Source organism: Heterodontus francisci, chromosome 32 (assembly GCF_036365525.1).
Source record: "Heterodontus francisci isolate sHetFra1 chromosome 32, sHetFra1.hap1, whole genome shotgun sequence".
In the NCBI taxonomy this organism is placed as follows: Eukaryota; Metazoa; Chordata; class Chondrichthyes; order Heterodontiformes; family Heterodontidae; genus Heterodontus; species Heterodontus francisci.
The window spans coordinates 17,739,261-17,747,763 of NC_090402.1; positions in this window are offsets into that span (position 1 = coordinate 17,739,261).

The following is an 8,503-nucleotide window of genomic DNA, read 5'->3' on the forward strand; positions in this document are numbered from 1 at the left end:
TGTCCAAATCACCCTGAAGCCTCTCTGCATTCTCCTCACAACTCATTCTCCCACCCAGTTTTGTCATCTGCAAATTTTGAGATATTACATTTAGTTCCCTCATCTAAATCATTAATGTATATTGTGAATAGCTGGGGTCCTAGCACCGATCCCTGCAGTACACCACTAGTCACTACCTGCCATTCGGAAAAAGACCCATTTATCCCTACTCTTTGTTTCCTGTCTGCCAACCAATTTTCTATCCATCGCAATACACTAACCCTAATCCGATGCGCTTTAATTTTACAAGCTAATCTCTTATGTGGGACTTTGTAAAAAGCCTTCTGAAAGTCCAAATAAACCACATCCACTGGCTCCCCCTCATCAACTCTATGAGTTACATCCTCAAAGAATTCTAGTAGATTTGTCAAGCATGATTTCCCTTTCGTAAATCCATGCTGACTCTGCCCGATTCTACCACTGTTCTCTAAGTGTTCTGCTATAAAATCTTTGATAATGGACTCTAGAATTTTCCCCACTACCGACGCCAGGCTGACTGGTCTATAATTCCCTGCTTTCTCTCTACCTCCCTTTTTAAATAGTGGGGTTACATTAGCTACCCTCCAATCTGTAGGAACTGTTCCAGAGTCTATAGAATCTTGGAAGATGACCACCAATGCATCCACTATTTCTAGGGCCACTTCCTTAAGTACTCTGGGATGCATACCATCAGGCCCTGGGGATTTATCGACCTTCAATTTCCCCAACACCATTTCTCTACTAATACTGATTTCTTCCAGTTCCCCTCTCTCACTAAGCCCTGTGTTCCCCAACATTTCTGGTATGATATTTGTGTCCCCCTTTGTGAAGACAGAACCAATGTATGCATTTAGTTGGTCAGCCATTTCTTTATTCCCCATAATAAATTCCCGTTTCTGACTGTCAGGGACCTACTTTTGTCTTCAATATTTTTCTCTTCACATACCTATAGAAACTTTTACAGTCAGTGTATATGTTCCCTGCAAGCTTGCTCTCGTACTCTATTTTCCCCTTGGTCCTCCTTTGCTGAATTCTAAACTGCTCCCAATCCTCAAGTCTGTTGTTTTTCCTGGCAAATTTATATGCCTCTTCCTTGGATCTAATGCTAACTCTAATTTCCCTTGTAAGCCATGGTTTGGCTACCTTTCCCATTTTACTTTTGCGCCAGACAGGGATAAACAATTGTTGCAGTTCATCCATGCACTCTTTAAATGTTTGCCATTGCCTATCCACCGTCATCCCTTTAAGTAACCTTTCCCAATCCGTCATGGCCATCTCGCGCCTCATACCTTCGTAGTTTCCTTCACTAAGATTCAGGACCCTTGTCTCAGAATCAACTGCGTCACTCTCCATCTTGATGAAGAATTCTATCATATTGTGGTCACTTGTCGTATTGGTCCGGGAAACCATCTCTTATACACTTGAAGAATTCCTCCTCTACGGTATTGTGACTAATTTGATTTGCCCAATCTATATGCAGATTAAACTCACCCATAATTACAGATGTTCCTTTATCACATGCATCTCTAATTTCCTGTTTAATGCCATTCCCAACATCACCACTACAGTTTTTTGCCCCTTTAGTGTTTCTCATATCTACCCTTACAGATTCCACATTGTCAGAGCTAATATCTTTCCTCTCTATTGCGTTAGTTTCCTCTTTAACCAGCAATGCAACTCCACCGCCTTTTGCTTTTTGTCTGTCCTTCCTAAATACTGAATATCCATGGATGTTCATTTCCCATCCCTCGTTACCCTGCAGCCATGTCTCTGTAATCCCGACTATATCATACCCGTTTACATCTATGCACGCGATTAATTCATCCACTTTATTGCGAATGCTCCGCGCATGAAGGCACAAAGCCTTAAGGCTTGTCTTTTTAACATTACTTGTCCCCTTCCCACGATTTTTCACTGTGGCCCTGTTTGATCCTGGCCCTTGATTTCTCTGCCTATCACTTTTCTTATTCCCCTTACTGTCTTTGATCCCCCCTCCGCTGACTCTTTGCAAAAGTTCCCATCCCCCTGCCATTTTAGTTTAAACCCTCCCCAACCACTCTAGCAAATACTCCCCCTAGGACATCAGTCCCGGTCCTGCCCAGGTGTAACCCGTCCAGTTTGTACTGGTCTCACCTCCCCCAGAACCGGTCCCAATGCCCCAGGAATCTAAAACCCTCTCCCTCACACTATCTTTTCAGCCACATATTCATCCGATATATCCTGCTATTTCTACTTTGACTAGCACATGGCACTGGTAGTAATCCTGAGATCACTACCTTTTGAGGTCCTACTTTTCAACTTGCTTCCTAACTCTCTCTCTTCTGCTTTTATCACCTCATCCTTTTTTTTAACCTATGTCGTTTGTACCAATGTGTACCACGACCACTAGCTGTTCACCCTCCCCCTTCAGAATGTCCTGTAACCGCTCTGAGACATCCTTGACCCTAGCACCAGGGAGGCAACATACCATCCTGGAGTTTCTTTTGCGGCCACAAACGCCTATCTATTCCCCTTACAATTGAATCCCCTATAACTATTGCATTCCCACACCTTTTACTCCTCCCCTGTGCAGCAGAGCCAACCGTGGTGCAACGAATTGGGCTGTTGCTGCTTTCCCCTGAGAGGCCATTCCCCCCAACAGGATCCAAAGCAGTATACCTGTTTTGCAGGGGAATAGCCACAGGAGATTCCTGAACTGCCTGCCTAGTCCTCTTGCTCAGCCTGGTGGTCACCCATTCCCCTCCTGCCTGTGGGGTCTGAGCCTGCGGTGTGACCACCTCTCTACGTGCTATCCATGATACTCTCCACCTTGTGGATGCTCCACAGTGTCCCCAGCTGCTCCAGCTCCGAAACCTGGGCTTCCAGGAGCTGCAGCTGGATACACTTCCTGCACACATGCTGATCCCGGGCACTGGAAATGTACCCAGCTTCCAACATGGAACACAAGGAGTAGGTCAAAGGCCTATGAGTGTTTAGCAGCAGATGAACTGAGGCAGGGACAGAGTCGGGTAATGCTACAGAGGTAGAAATAGGCAGATATGTGGTCGGAAGCTCGTTGGATTTGACCAGAAACACTAATATTGGGAACAAGCTGGTGCTGCCTCCAGCAGTTGTCAAAAAGAGAGATGAAGTCAGTGTTGAGGTAACAGAGTTTATGGTGAGGTCGCATCAATATTTGGGAAATTTCTGCTCATCCAGTTAAGAATGTTGGACAAGTACTGTAACAGTGGACAGTGGAGGGGTTGAAAAAAGTGATCATGAGGTAGAGCTGGGTGTCATCAGCATGCACGTGGAACCTCCTGCCTCTCCCACTATTCAATATAGTAAAACAGTTGCTGTAATCTTAAAGCATTCAAAGAAAGGGGACCTTTCACAATCAGTGTTTTTTTTGGGGGGGGTATTGTTACAGGTTCAATTTTTAAAGCAAACGAGAGGTTTACTGTGATCTAATTTCTGGAATACCAGAGGGTTTATTTTAGTTTTCCACCTTGCTCTCATGCTGACTCTCTGCCCTCGGCCTCCTGCAGCGTTCCATGAAGCTCAATGCAAGTTCGAGGAACACCTCATGAGCAAGGGATATGGAAATAATGCAGGCAGGTGGGATTAGTATAGATAAACATTATGGTTGGCATGGACCCGGTGGGCCGAAAGGCCTGTTTCTATGCTGTACGACTATGACTCGATGACTCATCTTAGGCACTTTTATAGCCTTCCGGACTCAACATTGAGTTCAACAATTTCAGACTATAATATCTGCCCCCATTTTGTTTCCTTTTTCTTTGCAGGTTTTTGTTTTACTTCTTTTACTCTTTCTGCTTTCAAATAGCAGCTGTTCATCATTCTGCCATTCTCCCCATCTTTTTGTTTCTTTACTTGTTCCATTACCACTCCCTTTGGCCCTGCACCACCAGCTCTTGTCATTTAATGTCACCCTATCAGACATTCCCTTTTTATTCTCTTTCCCTACTCTCCCCTAGCTTAAAACCTATTCCATTTCTAATTTTTCCCAGTTATGATGAAAGGTCATCGACCTTAACTCTTTCTCTCTCTCTCTCTCTCTTCACATATGCTGCCTGACCTGCTGAGTAGTTCCAGCATTTTGTTTTTTTATTTCAGATATCCAGAACCTGCAGTATTTTGCTTTTGTACTTTTTTTCTTGTACCCAGGCCAAAGGAGTTGCTTCCACAGGGAAGCTCGTACTTGCTATGAGGCATGACCTTGTATGCAAAGTAATCTGGATAGTGGGCCATGGGGTCAACAATGAATCTTTCTACTGATAAGGTACACGGGAAATGATCGATTACAGCATTATGTGTGGCAAAAGGTGGCAGAGGTGAGTCCACTGAACAACTTTCAGCATTTAAAAAATAGTTCAGTATTACATTGGTTGCAAGTATACTGCTCACAAAGAGCACTAAGCATAATGCAAGATCTTCTACCACAAGGTGCTGAATCTGTAAAATCAACAAGAGTCTTGTATTCTATATTAATCTAAATGCAAACTGTTTCACACTAAAGTAGTAAAACTTCTGTGAGTTACTAGTTTGGTATCCCTTGTACACTGTTTAAATAAATGTGTTAGATCATTAATGTACCAATTTTTCTCATTTGATATTTTTATATGCTGATTTTAAAAACACAAAAAAAATCAGAAAATTTTTATCTTCTACATCAGGTAGTGTATTCCAAATTGTAATGCACTGTGGGGGTGGGGGGGGGGGGGGGTGGTGGTGGGAAATCTCCCATTTATCCTTTATATCTTTTGTCAATTCTTTTAAATCTATGACCTCTGGTTACACTGGCACCTGATTGATTACATCTTGGTGTGCCAGTGTGACCTAAAGGACATCCTGCATACTAGAGTCATGCCCAGTGGTGACTGTCATTCAGACCACCAGCTCGTTCGTTCAAAGCTGAACTTCCAGCGAAAAGAGTTGTCCACGACCGAATGTTGCAGACTGGCACATTCCAAGGTCCAGGACTACGTGCTGAGGGACGCACTAAAGCTTGGGGCAGCCACAGCAAAGGCTCAATGGGGAAAAACCACAGTGTAAGGTCCCCCCACCAAGCTGAACTGAGGGGCTGGATCCATGGGAAACCCCTCGAACTGTATCGGAGAAATTTTATGTGCTGTAAATGTAAAAATGTATATGGCATGACAATGAAATGGAAGGGTTGTGAGGCAACTCATGATTGTATAGAAGGTAACTGATCACCTTTGCACTGTTTGTATTTTTTGACTTGATGCTGTTTTAAACTGTTTGGGAATGTAATTTTTACAGATTTTTATGAATAAAGTATATTTTGGAAATAAAATAAAAAAAATCAAGTCTGCTTTGGATAAGGGCGGGAAAAATGTACCCAACGTGGCCCTCATCCTGATGACCACCTTCGTGTGCAGCTGCATCAAGCTGTGTGTAGACCTCCAGTACGCAAACTCCAAGTGTCACTGCGTGCTGAGGTTCTATCAGTCCCCGGTGTTGCGAAGGATGGGCCTGGTCACATTGCCGCGGAACACTCCATGCAGTTGGGCCGTGCCGTACCACCTATCCTTCGTGGAGCAGTTTCTGCGGGAAAATACCTTTGACCACCGGTCCATCAGGCAGTGGTCTGCACGGAATGTCCTCAAGGCCCTACGGGAAAAGGAGATGGTGGATCCTGTCGGATGGTTCCCCGAGCAGACCGTCAAAGTCATTTGGTGGAATGCCTCATCACCAGAACTTTCAAACAAGCACCAAGACATAGCTTGGCTGGTGGTGAGAAGGGCCCGCCCTGTCAGATCCTTCATGCACACCCGAAGTCTCGCCCCCTCCGCACAATGCCCCCATGGTGGCTGTGGTGGGGAAGAGACGGTTGCCCACCTCCTCCTGGAATGTGCCTTTGCAAAGCAGGTGTGGAAAGAGGTGCAGTGGTTTTTGTCGAGGTTCATCCCAAGCAGCTCTGTAACACAGGAGTCTGTGCTCTACGGGCTGTTCCCAGGGACGCACACCGAGACAAACGTCAACTGCTGCTGGAGGACTATCAATTTGGTGAAAGACGCCCTTTGGTCTGCCCGAAACTTGCTGGTCTTCCAGCGAAAAGAGTTGTCCACGACCGAATGTTGCAGACTGGCACATTCCAAAGTCCAGGACTACATGCTGAGGGATGCACTAAAGCTTGGGGCAGCCGCAGCAAAGGCTCAATGGGGAAAAACCACAGTGTAAGGTCCCCCCACCAAGCTGAACTGAGGGGCTGGATCCATGGGAAACCCCTTGAACTGTATCGGAGAAATTTTGTGTGCTGTAAATGTAAAAATGTATATGGCGTGACAATGAAATGGAAGGGTTGTGAGGCAACTCATGATTGTATAGAAGGTAACTGATCACCTTTGCACTGTTTGTATTTTTTGACTTGATGCTGTTTTAAACTGTTTGGGAATGTAATTTTTACAGATTTTTATGAATAAAGTATATTTTGGAAATAAAATTTTAAAAAAATCAAGTCTGCTTTTTGGAACTGTTTTGTAATGTATTTTTTTTTACAGTTTTTTATGAATAAAGTATATTTTGGAAATTTAAAAAAATCGTCTAAGCCCAAGAACAGGCCTAGAGACAATTTATCAAAGAAATTTCGAGTCAGCAACCTGCAAACTTCATCTTGCAGTGATAGATATCAAGCAACCTTACTAGAATGGAACATCCTGATCTCTCTGCTGCTTCCACTCCAGAAGAACTCTAAACATATTAAAGCTGCAGTACTGGATACTTCCAATGAGGAACATCCAAAATGACTGGTGGATTGCACTTATGGGAAAAAACTCAACTGTACGCTGATACTGGTGACATAAGTTTCTATGAGACACTAAAATCTGTCTATGGACCAGCATATCAAACCCAAAACCCCTTGAGGAGCACCAATGGCAAGACCCTACACAACGACAAGGAGTCAGTCCTGGATCACTGGTCGGAGCACTTTGAAACACTCTTCAGCGCCAAGTGCACAGTGCAAGATATTGCCATCAATCGCATCCAACAATAGCCTGTCAAAGAAGAACTGGATGAGAGCCCAACTCTGGAGAAAACTGTGACCGCCATCAACCAGACGAAGAACAACAAAGCCCCGGAGCCCATGGAATTCCACCTGAAGCCAGAAGATCCTGGCTAAAATACTTCTGAACAGGCTTGCGCCTACCATTGTGGAAGAAAACCTCCAAGAGAGCCAGTGTGATTTCAGATCAAATAGAGGCACCACAGACGTGGTATTTGCACTCGGACAATTACAAGAAAAGTGTCGTGATCAAAACAAAGGCCTGTACGTCACTTTCGTAGACCTCAACAAGGCATTCGACACTGTGAGCAGAGAGGGACTTTGGAAAATCCTTGAAAAACTTGGATGCCCACCCAGGTTCCTGGCCATGGTGAAACAGTTTCATGAAAATCAGTACGGCCAAGTCAAGCAAAACAGCAACTTCTCGAGTCCCTTCCGTATCTCCAATGATGTGAAGCAGGGATGTGTACTGGCCCCGACCCTATTCACCATCTTTTTCAGCATGATGCTGCAGCAGGCAACGGAAGACCTTAAGGAGGGAGTTTACATACGTTTCCGGACTGATGGAGGCCTTTTCAACCTCTGGCGTCTTCAGGCTCACACAGAGACACAAGAAAAACTCATCCATGAACTTCTTTTCACTGATGTCTGTGCTCTCCTGGCCCACAGTCAGTCAGACCTGCAACGCACAACTACAAATTCTTCCGAAGTGGTACAACTCTTCGGAGTAAAAATCAGTTCAAAGAAAACTGAAGTCCTGTATCAGCCTGCACCCTAAGAAGACTATAGACCACCCAGCATTGTCATCGAGGGAACTGAGCTGAATGCTGTCAAGCAATTTACTTATTTGGAAACGTCATCTCGTTTGATGCCACCATAGACAAGGGAGTGGACAATAGGCTCTCAAAAGCAAACTGTACATTTGGCAGACTCTACAAACGTGTGTGGAGCAACCACAGCCTCCAAGCACAGATCAAACTCCAGTGTACAAAGCCATAGTCCTCACCACCGTTCTGTATGGTGCCAAGTCATGGGTCCTAGACCGCCATCATGTACGCCTTCTAGAGCGCTTCAATCAGCGCTGCCTCCGCAGCATCCTCCAGATCCGCTGGCGGGACCACATCACAAACATTGAAGTCCTGGAAACAGCCGACATCACCAGCATCGAGGCCATCCTCCTGCAAAGCCAAATGCGGTGGGTGGGTCACGTTGCCCGGATGGACAACAGTGGCCTGCCCAAGATCGTGTTGTATGGAGAGCTGACCACAGGTAAAAGGACCAGAGGGGCCCACATGCAAACATTTCAAGGACTCCCTGAAGAAGTCCCCCTCTGTGTGCCACATTGACCATTGCCAGTGGGAAGCGCAGGTCATAGATCATGATGCCTGGAGATACTACATCAGGAGGGCTACAGACACCTTTGAGACTGAGCGAAAATCCAGCATGAAAGAAAAAAGG